General features: G+C 43.9%; 1 pseudogene; it reads left to right on the top strand.

The window, feature by feature from the left end:
- The first annotated feature begins 449 nt into the window (after positions 1 to 449).
- Positions 450 to 1,424, top strand: LOC144278268 (olfactory receptor 52E2-like; annotated as a pseudogene).
- The last annotated feature ends 15,072 nt before the right edge of the window (positions 1,425 to 16,496 follow it).

Raw genomic sequence — 16,496 nt, 5'->3', positions numbered from 1 at the left:
GATCATTCTCATTGCCCTTGCCCGAATCCCTCTAGTTCTGCAATATCCTGTGTGAGAAGGATGCCCAGTACTACATAGAGGAGACCAGAGGAGGGTGAAATATTGACTGACTGATCTCATGCCATTGTATTTTCTGTATGGTTTCCTATCCCACTCCTCCTGGATCCCAATGTTTTGCTTAGTTCAAGCTTTTTCCTCCAATGGCCATATACATCACAGTTTATTGACATTGAAATTCATCTGCCATCTTGCTCCCTGTTGACTTGGCTTGTTCAGTTCCCTCAGAGGACTTCTCTGCACTTGACTCTGACCTAAATAGTCTGGTGCCACATGTAAATGTTGCCACTTCACTGATCACCTCCAGATTGTTGTTAACTATAAAATATTTATCATACTATTTTCTATAAAGGGCATAACCCCTGTGCTTCTCTCCCTTTACAGGCACCTTGAGCATTTCTGAGCCCAATTGATGCATTGACCACCTGATGGCAGTTTTCAACATCACCCACTCTAACCATTCAACATTCATCCTAATGGGCATCCCTGACCTGGAAGCTGCCCACATCTGGATTTCCATCCCTTTCTTTATATTCTACATTATCAGCCTGTTTGGAAATTTTACAGTTCTGTTTGTTGTATACAAAGAGCAGACTCTCCACAATCCAATGTACCTGCTGCTCTGCATGCTGGCACTCACAGACATCGCCACACCTACCTTTGTCGTACCAAATGCACTGTGTATATTTTGGTTCAATTTGAAAGGTATTACTATGGGTGGCTGTCTCAGTCAGATGTTTTTCCCTCACACTGTTTCTCTTATGCACTCCACCATCCTTGTGACAATGGCCTTTGATCGTTACGTTGCCATATGTAACCCTCTGAGATACACCATCATCGTCAATAACAGACGTATCGCTAAACTAGGGTTTGTGGGACTGATAAGAGCTGTTCTCTTCATTCTTCCCCTGCCCCTGCTCCTGAGCCGGCAGCCATTCTGTGCAAATCACATTATCCCCCACACTCAATGCGAGCACACAGCTGTGGTGACGATGTCGTGTGGGGACATTAGAGTGAACAGGATATACGGCCTGGTGTAATTCTTTGTAGTCAACATGTCAGACCTGACACTCATTGCCCTGTCCTATGGCCTGATCATCAGGACTGTCCTCAGAATCCCCTCCAAGAAAGCCCACCAAAAATCCCTCAACACCTGCACAGCCCACATCTGTGTGATGTTGACGTATTATACTCCCAGCCTCTTTTCCAACCTGACAAACCGGTTTGGTCAGGGCATCACTCCCCACATTCACATCATCTTGACTGACCTCTATCTCCTCATCCCTCCCATGCTCAACCCTATCTTTTATGGGGTCAGATCCAAAGAGCTTTGTGACAAAGTGGGCAAATATATCTTCAGAAAATGATCACCATGGGTCACCGATTGAAATCTTTGTGACAAGAATTAGAAAGTATATTTCCTCATTAATCCAGAGTGCTCTGTCCATGTTTGGCTGAGCTCAGCGTTGTGGGAAATGTTACCTGTTTTTTCCATGTCCAATACTTCAGGAAGCCTGGAGGATAACCAAAGACTAACAGTAACAAAGTAATTTAATACAAAATATGGACATTGACTAGCATCACTTGCAGTATCTTGTGAATGTTCTTCCACTGTGGCTAAACAACAAAGGAAAAGAAGATACAAAAAGGCATCTTTTAAAAATTGGAAGTTAAATTCCATTGAGGAAAATAGAAAAGAGCATAAACTCTGGCAAATGAAGTGTAAAAATAGAATTAGGAAGGCCAAAAAGAATTTGAAGAACAGCTAGCCAAAGACTCCAAAAGTAACAGCTAAAATTGTTTTAACTACATCTGAAGCAGGAAGCCTACTCAATAGCTAGTGAGGTGACTGCATGATTGAGATGATAAAGGAGCACTTAAAGACAATAACACAGAAACGAAATGAATTCTTTGCATCAGTCTTCATGGCTGAGGATAAGAGGAAAATTCCCAAATCTGAGCCTTTCTTTTTAGGTGAAAGTCTCAGGAACTCTCCCAGATTGAGGTGTCATTAGAAGAGGTTTTGGAGCAAATACACACATTTAAAAGTAATAAATTGACAAGACCAGTTAGTGTACTAGGAAGGATACGATTCAACATATTCATAAATGATCTGGGAAAAGGGTAAACTGGGAGGTGGCAAAGCTTGGAGAAGATACAAAACAACTCACGATAGTTAAGTCCAAAACAAACTGCAAAGGTTTACAAAGGGAGCCCATAAAACTGGGTGACAGGGCCGTAAAGTGGCGGATGAAATTCAGTGTTGAGAAATACAAAGTAATGCACATTTGGAAACATAATCTCAACTGCACATATAAAACGATGGGGTCTAGATATGGTGTTACCACTCAAGAAAGAGATTTTGGAGTCTCTGTAGATACTTCTGTGAAAACATCCACTCAATGTGCAGTGGCAGTCATAAAAGCTAACAGAATGTTGTGAATCATTAAGAAAGGGATAGATGATAAAACAGAAAATATTGTATTTCCTCTATGTAAACCCACGTTATACCTCCATCTTTAATATTGCATGCAGATCCAGTTGCCTCATCTCAAAAAAGATATATGGGAATTGGAAAAGTTTCAGAAAAGGGTAACAAAATGGTTAGGGGTATGGAACAGCTTCCATATTGGAGAGATTAATAGGACTGGGACTTTTCAGCTTGGAAAAGAGAAGACTAAGGGGAGATATGGCAGAGGTCTACAAAATCATGACTGGTGTGGAGGAAGTAAATAAGCAAGTGTTATTTATGCCCTCTCATAGCACAAGAACTAGGTGTCACCAAATGAAATTAATAGGCAGCAGTTTAAAACAAACAAAAGGAAGTGTTTCTTCCCACAACACTCAGTCAACCTGTGGAAGTCTTAGCCAGAGGATGTTGTGAAGGCTAAGACTATAACAGGGTTCAAAAAAGAACTAGATAAATTCATGGAGGATAGGTCCATCAATGGCTATTAGCCAGGATGGGCAGGGGCAACTCAGAGCTCCAGGTACCCCCACTGTCCAAGGTGGCAAAGAGCTGCTGGGTCCTTGAACACCTTGGGAGCTGAGAGCTCAGGGTCCTCCACCAGCTGACAGCTCTGGCTCAGCTGTTCTGGAGTTTAAGTGAAAAATGCCATGAAGGTCTCTGAAAATCATGGAATCCATGAACTCCATGACATGAATGTCATTGCTTCAGGAACACTGTTCAGCCTGCTCAGTCCTTGTGTCCTTGGTGCTCCAATGTTATCAGTATCAGCAGATAAGGAAGCCTGCTCATTCAGCAGACCACAAAGTTATTCATAAAGAAAGACCACAGGAACGGTTTGGTGACAAATGCACCCAGACAAGTTTATTGACCTCTTGCCACAGTCCTAGCACCCTGACTATGAACCAGATAAGCAAATGAGCTTATGAAATTCCTCTCCCCGGTGGTATTACACCAAGAAATCCTTACTGATCAAGGACCCAACTTCACATTACAACTCACGAAATAACTGTCTGATCTACTGAGAGTAAAGCCATTTTGGTGGAGGGATAACTCAGTCCTTTGAGCATTGGCCTGCTAAACCCAGGGTTGTCAGTTCAATCCTTGAGGGGGCCATTTAGGGATCTGGGCAAAAATTGGGGATTGGTCCTGCTTTGAGCAAGGGGTTGGACTAGATGACCTCTTGAGTCTCTTCCAACCCTGATATTCTATGATTAAGAAGTGATGAGTTTGTAGAGTGATTTCACAGAACTTTGGTGGTGACGTGGCAGAAATTTGTATGCTCGGATTGCAACCACTGGGACCAACTCTTCCCCCAGCTCCATTTTGGTATCAGGAAGTTGCCTCAAGCCTCCAAGTTTTCTCCCTTTGAACCACTGTCTGAGAAGCAGCCTCATGGTTTTCCAGACCTCCTTGGAGAAACATAGAAGAGCAAAGACCCCAGGTGATGAACATAGTCCAATACATTCTTCAATTAAGAAATCACCTCAAGATTTTGTGGACGTTTCTAGAACAATTTTGCTAAATGCAGCACAGGTACAAGAAAAGGCCTGTAAGAAAGGGATCCAGCTCTGAATATTCAAACCGGTGGAATGAGTGTTATTCTGACTATCGAGCTTGTTCAAATTACTGGTTCCATAGAAGGGACCGTTTGAGACAAAGAAGCATTTGGGCCTCATTAGCTATGATGTCCAGCACTCAGATAAGAAAAAGGAGACTCAGATAAGAACATAAGAATGGCCATTCTGGGTCAGACCAATGGTCCATCTATTCCAGTATCCTGACAGGGGCCAAATGCCAGGTGTTTCAGAGGGAAAGAACAGAACAGGGTTATTATTGAGGGATCCATCTCTTGTTGTCCAGTTCCATGATCTAGCAGTCAGAGGCTAGAGACACCCAGAACATGGGGTTGCATCCCTGAACATTTTGGCTAACAGCCATTGACGGGGCTATCCTCCATAAACTTATCTTATTCTTTTTCAAACCCCATTATACTTTTAACCTTCACAACATCCCCCGGTTTCATAGGTTGACTGTGTTGTATGTTGTACTTCCTTTTCTTTCTTTTAATCCGGCTGCCTATTAGTTTCCTTGTCTGACCCCTGGTTGTTGTGTTATGTGAAGAAGTAAACAAGGCTTCCTCATTCATGTTCTCCACACCATTCAAAATTTTATGGTTCCAAGCTGAAAGAAGGTCACGTGAGACTGTATCAAAATCCTTACTAAAAGCCTTACCTCATCTACCACTTCCCCCCATCCACAAGGCTTGTTACCCTGTCAAAGAAAGCTATCTTATTAAGAAAGTAGGGAAATACAACCTAGATGGAGCTACTATAAGGTGGGAGCATAACTTGTTGGAAAACTGCTCCCATAGAGTAATTATAAATGGTTCACAGTCAGGCTGGAAGGGCATAACCAGTGGGGTTCCACAGGGATCAGTTTAGGTCTGGTTCTTTTCAATGTCTTCATCAACGGTTTAGATCATGGCATGAAGAGTACACTTATTAAGTTTGCAGATGATACCAAGCTGGGAGGGGTTGCAAGTGCTTTGGAGGATAGGATGAACATTCAAAATGATCTGGACAAACTGGAGAAATGGTCTGAAGTAAATAGGATGAAATTCAATAAGGACAAATGCAAAATAGGAAATCCACTTAGGAAGGAACAATCAGATGCACACACACAGAATGGGTAAAGATTGCCTATGAAGGAGTACTGCAGAATGGGATCTAGTGGTCATAGTGGACCACAAGCTAAATATGAGTCAACAGTATAACGCTGTTGCAAAAAAACCCAAACGTCATTCTGGGCTGTATTAGTAGGTACGTTGTAAGCAAGACACAAGAAGTAATTCTGCCGCTCTACTCTGCGCAGATTAGGCCTCAACTGGAGTATTGTGTCCAGTTCTGGGCACCACATTTCTGAAAAGATGTGGACAAATTGGAGAGAGTCCAGAGAAGAGCAACAAGGATGATTACTGGCCTGGAAAACATGACCTATGAGGGAAGATTGAAAAATTAGGTTTGTTTAGTTTGGAAAAGAGAAGACAAAGAGGAGACATGATATCCATATACAAATATCTAAAAGGTTGTTACAAGAAGGAAGGAGAAAAACTTTACTCCTTAGCCTCTGATGTAGGACAAGAAGCAATGGACTTAAATTGCAGCAAGGAAGGTTTAGCTTGGACATTTGGAAAAAACTTCCTAACTGTCAAGGTGGTTAGGCACTGGAAGATATTGCCTAGGGAGATTTTGGACTCTCCATCATTAGAGATTGTAAACAGCAGGTTAGACAAACACCTGTCAGCGTTGGTCTAGATGGTGCTGGTCCTGCTATGAGTGCAGGGGACTGGACTTGATGACCTCTCGAGGTCCCTTCCAGTTCTATTATTTATCTTAGTTTGTAGTTTTGTTTATTTGCTAGGTACTCTGCTTTCATCTGTTTGCTATCACTTATAATCACTTAATTCTTTTTTTTTTTTTTTTTTTGTAGATAAACTTGTGTTTGGCTTATGTAAATGAATGTGCCTTTGAATGAAGTGTCAGAAAAATCTCAGTTTGGTTAACACAGGCTTGTTGTATATTCTTCCCATATCAAGTGCAGGGTGAACTCTATTTGTTGGGATATGTGCACAATAATCCGTATATCCATGTAATATGTTACAGGCCATGAGGCCTCATGTGGTTGAAGTGCATTTGGACATGAGTGCATGACCTGCATTTTGGCAACCAAAGCAAGAACGTAAAGGTTAAGCGATCAAAACAACTTAAAGTGCCTCTGGAAAAATGGATAATCAACAGATAAGCAAATAAACACCAGAAGGATTGCTATGAAAATGTATAAGAATGGGAGTAAATGGCGTGCCTTGGATCATGGAGGCCTGTCCAGGATTGTCTCTTTGGAATTAGTAAAAGGCCGAGTAAACAAAGGCAAAGAACTGATAACTCAACAGAATGGAGTACAAATGATGGTCTATATTTTCTGAAAATCGGAGTCATTTATTGATCCAGAACCCCATGTGGATATAGGTGTGGTATTCGTGGATTCCCTGCACCTTGTGACTGGACTGAACCCCAGATGACCATCAGGATCTCTGACTCGAGTTGGTTCTGGTAGAGTATATTTGGGGTATGAATGTTCTATATTATTGGACTTTTGGGAAATTTCATGATTCTTTTTGTTGTAGGCAAAGAGCAGTCCCTGTATAAGCTGATGTACCCGCTGCTCTGCATGCTGGCGCTCATAGACATTGGCATATCTACGTCCGTCATGCCGAAGGCACTGTGTATATTTTGGTTCAATTTGAAAGGCATTACTGTGGGTGGCTGCCTCAGCCAGATGTTCTTTCTTCATTCAGTTTCTATGATGCACTCAGCCATCCTCGTGACAATGGCCTTCGATCGCTATGTCACCATATGTGACCCTTTGAGATACATCATCATCCTTCCCCATGCACAATTAGCTTCAGATGCCTGTGCAGCCTGATGATATGCTTTCTCCAGCCGGGAGATGTACTCCTCCACCACTACCCCCTCATCTCTGTGGGGGAAACCCAGGGCCAGAGCTACCTTCAGCCCTGGGTGTCGGCCAAACATTAAGAAGAATGGGAAAACCCAGTGGACTCGTGCTGGATGCAATTATAAACATGAGGTATGGGCTCAGCATGGTCCTTCCAGTTCTCCTTTTGGTCCAGATGCAGGGTTCCCAGCATATTCATGAGTGCTCGGTTGCACCGCTCAGTAGTCTCATTCCTTTGAGGGTGACAGGGCATGGTTCTGCTCTTTGAAGTCCTTAAGAGTTTCCAAAGCTGGAAAGGAGATTACTTTCAAAATTTTTCCCTTTGTCTGTATGTAGCCTTTCAGGGATGCCATAATGGCAGATAAACTATTTCCACATCACCTTGGCCACATTAGATGCCCGCTATTCACGAGTAGAGTATGCCTGAGAATAGCAAGTGAAGTGGTCAATGATTAAAAGGACATTCTCGATGCCCCCTCCTGGGACGGTTCCAAGGGGAGAAGGTTGAGGCACACTAGCTGCAGAGGCTACTGATATAAACTGAGGTAAGAGGAGCTTTGCATTCAGAGACGACTCTCTCTCTTAGGCAGAGTTGATTAAATAATAATTTAAAAAATTCTAGAAGCTCCAGCAGGAGTTCTTCCACATTAGCAACAAAGCTATGAAATGACAATCAAATTCAAAATCAAAACCCCTTTACTGGTGTTTGAAATATGCACATGAATTAATATATGTTGTGATTTATATAGCCATGTAATGTGTTATGGGTCATTGAGGCCTGGTATGACTGACACATGCTTGTGATGAATATGTGTGTTGTGACTTAGTAACTGAAGCAAGAACTTAAGGTCAAGAACTATTAGAACTATTTATGCAAAAAACAATCTCATTATGTTCTGGAAAAATACATAGCACCAACAGAAAAGGAAAGAACTGCTAGACTGACAAGAACTGGAGGACATGGTGGCCCAACCAGGATTGTCTCTTTGGAATTGTGTGGGTAGAAGACCTAGTTGTTACCTATCAGCTCTGTGTTCTTGGGGAACCGGCACACCATACACAGCCTTTCTGACTCATGAAGGACACCCTCCCCAGCCTCTTATCAAACTAAAACTGATCAGAAGAAAGACTTACAAAAAGCAGTGGGAGATACACCTATGCCCCTCCAGACAAGGGTGACAGGATTAAGGAAACTCCCTTAGCTCCATTTGCATCAAAGATGGGACAGGGAGGCATCTCCATTAGCATACAGAATGGAGAACAGAAATTCCAAGGCAAGAACTGCACTAAACTCTGGGATTAGGAAAGCACTGAAGCAGTGAATGATGGGAAATCTCTGCTCCAGATGTTAATGAACCCATGTCTGCACACACCCAGCTCAGTAATTATCAGAACAATTATAGTAAAAAATCCTCTCTTAATATCCAAAATACTGAAGCTGTGTGATTGCATTGTAAGCTTCCTTGAAGGACCACTACCCAAACCCAGGAATGATCAGTTCTTATTGTCTAGCCTGAACAAAACAACTTTGATATACTCCCTTAAATCATCAGTTTACCCACAAACAAATCTAGTGTTCTCCACTGAACCATTGTTATTTCCCCACAAAAACACCTACCCACAGTCAAGTAAGTGTTCTGGTGCCTGGATCCAAAATCTGCACCAGTTCCATTGGGACTTCACCTTTTCCTGACTGATCATGCTGGGGGCCCAGCACTCTGGACTCTCAACCACCACCACCTGGAAACATCTAGGAACCCCGATCAAACCAAGCTTCATGGAGTGGTGAGATCCCAGGTCTCTCTTTTGCGCTCTCTCTCTGTCTCTCTCTCTCTCTCTCTCTCTCTCTCTTTCTCTAGGTATAGCCTTCTGACCCTGACTTGTGGCATCAGTTGTCTGACTTTTGTAATTCAATTTAAGATATGTTTAATACTATAATTGTTTTGTTTGTTTGGATCTCCCATTAACTGGCAATACATAACTTTCATGGTTAACTGGTTGCTTCTCTCTCTTTCTCTTCCCCTCGTGGGTGTTTTTGGCGTCCCGATTTGCTCTGCAAAAACGCTCCTCATACCTAAGCTAAAAATCCCTGAAGTGCTCAAAATTCCTGTGGGGTTTGCTCATCAGATGGGTTACTACTAGCACTATTGTAACTTGAAAGTGGGGATAGGGAAGTGTCAAATCTGAGGCATATGAAGGTGGCAGTTTTGAAATGCTGATAAACCCAGTCCACTAAATTGAGGTACATATAACAGATCAGTTTGGGAGTGCTGATTAATCCAGGTTTCAGAGTAACAGCCATGTTAGTCTGTATTCACAAAAAGAAAAGGAGTACTTGTGGCACCTTAGAGACAAACCAATTTATTTGAGCATAAGCTTTCGTGAGCTTTCGTGAAATCATGAAAGCTTTCGTGAGCTTTCGTGAGCTTCTGAGCTTTCTGTTCTCTTTGACTATCTGAAAGTGTATGATTATATACTGCAGGCCGTACCTCTCTACACCGGTAGTCCCTGGTCCGGCAACATCCATTGTCCAGCATAGGTGGAACGTGTCAGCAGGTCCCGCCCAGGGTCACAGATGCTGGCCCCAGGTCCCCGCTGCCAGCATTTCTGCAGCCACCCAGGTCCCAGCTACATGTCCTAGGTCCCCGTTGGCCCCCTCCACAGCTGCCCATGGAGCCACCGGCCTCAGGTCCCAACCGCCAGCCCCTCTGCAGCCAGCAGGGTCCCAGCCACTGGGCTCCACTCCTGGCCCCGACCTGGGGCCCCACAGCCTCTCCCAGCTGTGGTCCCAGCCTGGGCCAGTGAGGGGCATGGACAGAGGTAAGGCTGGGTGTAAGGAACCAGACATATGCATGGTAACTTTGCCTTAGCACAACATACAGGATGTTGCCTGTAAGTTTCTTCTGTTACACCCAAACCACTTTAATATAAACCTATTATAACCTACTATAATAAAACAAATAATCAAAACCATAAAGAAATAAGAAATCTGGAAGAAAATATGTCTCTATAGTAGAGCAAGCAGGTTAGCCATATAGGCTATGTGCCCTTTTTGTTGTAGTGATTTGTAAAATGAACCTCGTCACACAAATACAGATGTGGATGGTCAGGCATTTGTGGGGATAGTTTCATTACTATTTTCCACCTCTCAAAATGGAGGAAGAATATCATAAAAATGATACTCTGGACCCTGGTGTGTTTTTGGGATGTGTACCATATATATAGGCTCCATTATCAGTGTTTGGTACTGACCTAAGTCTTTGAGGTTTTTGCTTATATTCTTTGGGTTTGCACTAGGTGCATTCATAAATAATTCCTCTTGTAATTTCTTGGACAATAACCCATCCTTTTACTTCAACATCTACGTTAGGGATTGTTGAAAACTTATTACCTTTACTCATTAATTGGGTAATAGCTTGTTTGGCTTTATCCATATTGTTAGTAATTTCTATGAGGTGGTTCTCCTTACGAGCCAACAATGACTTTAATTGTAATCCTAGCAGGGGAATATAGACAAGAAATGCGGGTGACTTTGGATAATTAAATCCTGAGAGGCTGGGTTAAACGGGATGACGATGATGTTTTTAAAGGTGGGAATAGGGGAAATTACTTGATTCCCTAACAAAATAAGTTGCCTTGGAGTAAAACAAATTTGCGTCTGTGAAAGGACACTCCAAGGGACCATATTGGTACCTTTTTGATTGGTTACCATGCAAAATTGGCTGTTTCCAGCATAGGTCACCCTCTTCGTCAGAGTCCTCCCCTTGGTCAGCCTCACCAGAAATTATGATGATGATGATTTATTCTGTAAATCCTCTCCCTATAGGCCACACAAAACAGTGTCTGTCTCAAACACATTACACCTACAGATGTACTGAGGCCCTTAACCAATATTTTCAGCTCCCCAAATATTCAAGGTTTTCCATTGGACTGTTAGTCCCTTCAAAGCTTATTTAAAGATCATAGGCCTCAAGACTTATGTTAACTAGTTAAAGCTAATATCTTACAGGATAGTGGTCTGTCAGTTTCTTGCATTATTACTGAATCTAATGAAAAACAGTATATAATGCAAAACAGTGAATATAATAGAGATGGTTTACAGTAGCAGTGAATATGACAAAGGCAAACTCGCCCAATGGGCTACAGAACTCATCCAAACTAGGACTTAACACCCTTCATTAATGAGGAGATATCCTTTCCCCCTCTTGTCACACAGGTTTAAAGTCAATCGCCCCTGCTGATCACCTTCTGCAGGTGTATTTGCCCACTTTGTCATGAAGCTCTTTGGTTTTGATCCCATAAATGATAGGGTTTAGCATGGGAGGGAGGAGCAAATAGAGATTGGCCAAGATGATGTGAACATGGGGAGCGATGCCCTGACCAAACCTGTGAGTCACGCTGGTGAGGAAGCCGGGAGTATACGTCATCAGCATCACACAGATGTGGCCTGTGCAGGTGTTGAGGGCTTTCTGGTGGGCTCTCTTGGAAGAAATTCTGAGGATGGCCCTGATGATCAGACTGTAGGACAGAGCAATGAGTGTCAGGTCGATCCCAATGACCACAAACACTATAACAAAACTATGCATCCTGTTCACTGTGATGGCCCCACATGATATCTTCACCACAGCCATGTGCTCGCAGTGTGTTTGGAGGATACTGCGGTCGGCACAGAATGGCAACCTGCTCAGGAGCAGGGGCAGAGGCAGCATGCAGATAACAGATCTGATCAAACCCACGAGCCCGAGCTTAGCTATTCATGCATTGGTGAGGATGGTGGCATATCTCAGAGGATTACATATGGCAACATAGCTATCGAAGGCCATTATCACGAGAATGGCTGACTGCATAAAAGAAACCGTGTGAAGTAAGAACATCTGAGTGAGGCAGCCACCCACTGTAATGCCTTTCAAATTGAACCAAAATATACACAGTGCCTTTGGCATGACGAAGGTAGATGTGGCGATGTCTGTGAGTGCGAGCAGGCAGATTAGCAGGTACATTGGCTTGTGGAGGGTCTGCCCTTTACTTACAAGAAAAAGAAGCATAATATTTCCGAAAAGGCTGATAAGGTAGGAAGTAGAGAAAGGGATGGAAATCCAGATGTGTCCAGCTTCCAGACCAGGGATACCCATTAGGATGAATGTTGAAGGGTCAGATGTGGTGAAGTTGTAAGTAGCCATGAAATCATCAATGTGTCGATCAACCTCAGAAATGCTCAAGGTGCCTGTGAAGGGAGAGAAGCACAGTGAGGAGGGTTACACACTTTATAAAACAGTTGGTATAGTAAATGTTTTATAGTTATTAACAATCTAGGAAGGGGATGAGCAGTGAGCTGGCAACATTTGCAGATGGCACCAGATTATGTAGCTCATAGTCAAATCCAGAGAAGCCCCCAGAAGGAGCTAACCAAGCCAGGTGAATGGGCAGCAGGATAGCAGATGAATTTTAATGTCAATAACTTCAGAGTGTATGCCCATTCAAGGGAAAAGTTGAACTCTTCAAACGCTTCACAAGGTTCTAATTTTACTGTGTTAATGCAGGACAGGGACCTGGGCTTCATGGTACACAGCTCTGTGAAACCATTCTCAAAATTCAAACATGGACAGAAACTAAGCAGAAACATTGAATTCCAATAGGATTGGGATGGAGAATCATACAGAAAATACAATGTCATGAGATCAGTCAGTCAGTGCTTCACTCTCCCCTAGACTCCTCTGTGTAGTATAGGAGATCCTTTTCACACAGGATATTGCAGAAATAGAGGGGTTCAGGCATGTGCAACAAGAATGACCAAGAGCCTGGGGAAACTCTTGTATGGAGAGAGATTGAGAGACTGGGATTGTTACTTTACAAAGGATATGAATAAAAAGGGACATGAGAAAAGTCTATAAAATACTGATTGGGGTCTCATAACACAAGATCTAGAGGACATTGGGAATGTATGGACCTCTCCCCATTAGTCAGCTGGAGAAATTTTGCCTGAAAGCTCATGCCTGAGTGTGCAGAAAGCATTTTTACTATTCATGACCCTGTTGAACCTATCCTAAGGGGACAAATTCTCATGTGACCATGGTGCCTTGAAAGTGTTACACTAGGTGTGTGTTTCAGGAGTCTGAGGGATCCCACGGCGTACTGCATGGATGAACGTTTTTGGGGAGAAAAATAATGATTTGACCAAATTAAATCTCTGCACAGTGGAATGTATGTACAACTCTCACCATGAATGACTGGCTATCAAATGGTCACAGAACATCCTGGGTTTAACGTGTGTGTCCCGGTGGCCCACAGTTTCTGAGTGCTGCCAGTGGGTACTGCACGTGGCACCTGTATTTATCTAGGCCCTCCTTTGTCCCAGAGACTCTCACTTTCATTATATAGTGTGCATAGTTCTCAGCTGGTGATTTGTTCCTGTTCTGCACCAAGATCAGTAGCACAGGTGTGCTGGTATTTGCCACTCTGTGAGATTTCTCACCGGTGAGACACAGTCATTGATTACCCCACAGCCAATGGAGAAGGTGTGACTGGCGACACCTCACCCCCTGCAAAGGAAGAGCTGTGGGGAGCATGGGGTGGCTTGGAGGTTGCGGGAGCCAGGGATGACTGGGGAACATGGAGAAGACACTGGCGACCAGCGTGCTTTTGGAATTGGGGCACCCTGGGATGGGGAAGGAGAGTACGGACAGGGGGTCAGAGTATGATGGGAGATAGAAGCAGCAATCCCCAGCACAGCCCGCTTCTCTGTGTACAGCCTGCTCCCTGCCCCCGTAATGCTCATTACCGCCTGCCTGCCCAGGTACATCTCACTCCCTGCCCCAGAATCTCTGTGATGGCCACTTGTTCATGTATGTTTCCCATCCCCACAACTTCCCACCGTGCCACAGATTGGTACTCGTCACACAGGATCAAAACCAGGTGCCAGACCCCATAGCGACAGCTCACAGAAATATCTCCTCAGACGAGTTTAAACTCAGTGTCTGCCTGCACCCGGGAAGAGGGGGAGATCAGCCTGAACTGCCTTTCTGGGGGTGAAGGGAACCCCAGCAGCAGCTCAGCCTGTGCAGGGAAGGAGAGAGGGACAGACCCAGCGGGAGGGAGAGACGATGTGGAGACTAAAATGAGCCAGCATGAGTAACTCTGCCTCAAAATGCCACAAACTTTACCATATTGCAGCCTGTTAGAAACCCAGACATACCTTCCTGAGGCTGCTTTTCCATGTTGGCAATTGCTGATGTTTCCACAAGGCTGTAGTTGGGTTGCCCATGCGAGGAAGGATGGTCTGGATGGGGGACAGTGTCAGAGACAGTCTGCTATGGTGTGGTCCACGTTCCGTTACAGTCTGAGACACCCCCCACCCCAGGAGGCCTCGTTATGCCTTTTTGGTCTGTGCATTAGGCAGGGTGTGCATTCTCTATTTCACCCAATTTTAGGACTCTGTGACAGAGTGATCTGGGTACTGCACATTCCACCACTTCCCCACCCCACATACATACACAGCACTGTGTGTTTCTGGACCTCTCCTAGTGAGATTTCCAACGCTGCCTGGTTTTCTCTATGCCAGAAACATGTTTTTATTTGTACTGCCTTTTGGAGCTTCTTGTCCTTTCCAGACCCAAAGATGCAGGGCTAAAGAGTGGGAAGACCCCTCTCCTCCTTGAAAAAATGGTTATTCTGATTGCTTTGAACCTTTTTGCCATTGATTTCAATAGGACCAGATTCACTCTTGGTGTTAAATGTTTGGCTCCGAGCTATGAAAATCATGGCTTCAGATCCTGCTATTCTGTTAGGGTGGTGAAAGTGTCTGAAGGAAACTCCCAGTTTACTTGGCATTCCGAGACCTGGTATGAAAGATGGAGATTGTGAAACACATGGGCCCTGATATTTCTCTCAGAGAGGCCAGTGTCAGTCTGCAGTGACCCTGCGCAGGTAGAATGTCAGAGAAGAAACTTGCCAGTGTGTGGCCCATTCTTGTTGTGATCCCTCTGGTAACACAGATACCCACTGCAAAGGCTTTGGCTGCACTACCTACGGCTCAGCCCCCCACCCCCAAACACACACACACAAAAGAAGCTATTGAGACAGATAGAGGACACCGGAGGCGACAAGGAACTGATCTTAAAATCAAATATTTGTCTAAACTGTTTCCAATATTTTTGTAATTCCAATTTTACCAGATAAAACTTTTGGTGTTTTTGACAATACTAAATAGTTCAAGTCACTGTGCTAGTGAATTTCTTCCCAGATGGTTCTTGACTTGAACCTGTGAGCCCTAAGCACTAACTTTAATGTAGAAACAGACAACTTACCGCAGTCCCACTCCTCAGAGAGAGGAAATCACCTTCTGGCAACAGAAAAGCAGAGTCTCACATCTGATACTCACCTTACTGGACAGCCACCTTTATGATTTTCCTGTACAGTCCCTGGGGACTCTCAGGTTGGCAGGACTCACAGGCAATTCCCTTGGCTCCGAGAGCAGTGACTTGAGAAGAAAATACATCCTGGAGAACATCAGCCTGAGAGCCTCCCCTGGGAGTGAATAAATAATTTGCCAAAAACAAGGGCTCAGATTGGCAGGACAAACTGGGTCTTGCAAACTGTTGAGCCAAGCAATTGACAATGGCTTTCTTTTCTGTATTTAATGTACTTCCATCTGCACTATGCTTGGGAATGCTGCCACAAGATATGGGCAAAAAAGGAACATATTCAATTGATTGTAGCAACGTCCCACTCCAACCACCCATGCAGTTGTAATGCACATTGCATTAGCCTCTGAAAAGTCACTGTCACCATGTGGAGGAAAAATGATGTGATCCTGAATTGATGCAAGTTGAAGGGTGTGGAAAAGTCTTTTTTCTCCCGGAATTCTTGCATCAAAGATATTTGCCAGTATCCCTTTGTGAACTCCAAAGTGGATATATATCTCGCTGCTCAAACTCTTCCAATAGCTCATCCACTCTCCGCAACAGGTAGCATGAAATTTCAATACTGTGTTGATCTTTCTGAAATTGATTCAGAAACGGCTTGTGTTATCCTTCATGAAAACTCATACTATGGGACTTCTCTACTCATTGTGTGATTCCTTGACCACTCCGATGGGCAAAATGACGTGGAGTATCCCACATTTTATGAGGGAACAACCATGGAGTTTCCCTGATCAGTTGTCCTGGGGTCATTTCAGTATGGTGTTATTTTAAGTAGATGTGCCTTGCTGGGGTGAGAACACAGTGGTAAAGGAATCAAACAACTGTAACATCTGGATCTTTTCTTTGAGCTACAGTTGCCCCCACATGCTTGCCTCATAAGTGCCTGGGGCCCTAATTTGAGCACCAGAAGGTATGAATGTGATAGGTACTCATCCCCTGGAGGCAGTCTGGGAGCTGTGGGAACTGCTGCACCCCGCTAACCACTCAGCTTGGATGGCCCTTTTTCACTCAGCTAATTCAGCCTTTCCAGGCCC

This window comes from Eretmochelys imbricata, chromosome 1, assembly GCF_965152235.1.
Source record: "Eretmochelys imbricata isolate rEreImb1 chromosome 1, rEreImb1.hap1, whole genome shotgun sequence".
Taxonomy (NCBI): Eukaryota; Metazoa; Chordata; order Testudines; family Cheloniidae; genus Eretmochelys; species Eretmochelys imbricata.
Note: the sequence above shows the minus strand (reverse complement) of the source record. Positions and strands in the feature narration are given on the sequence as shown.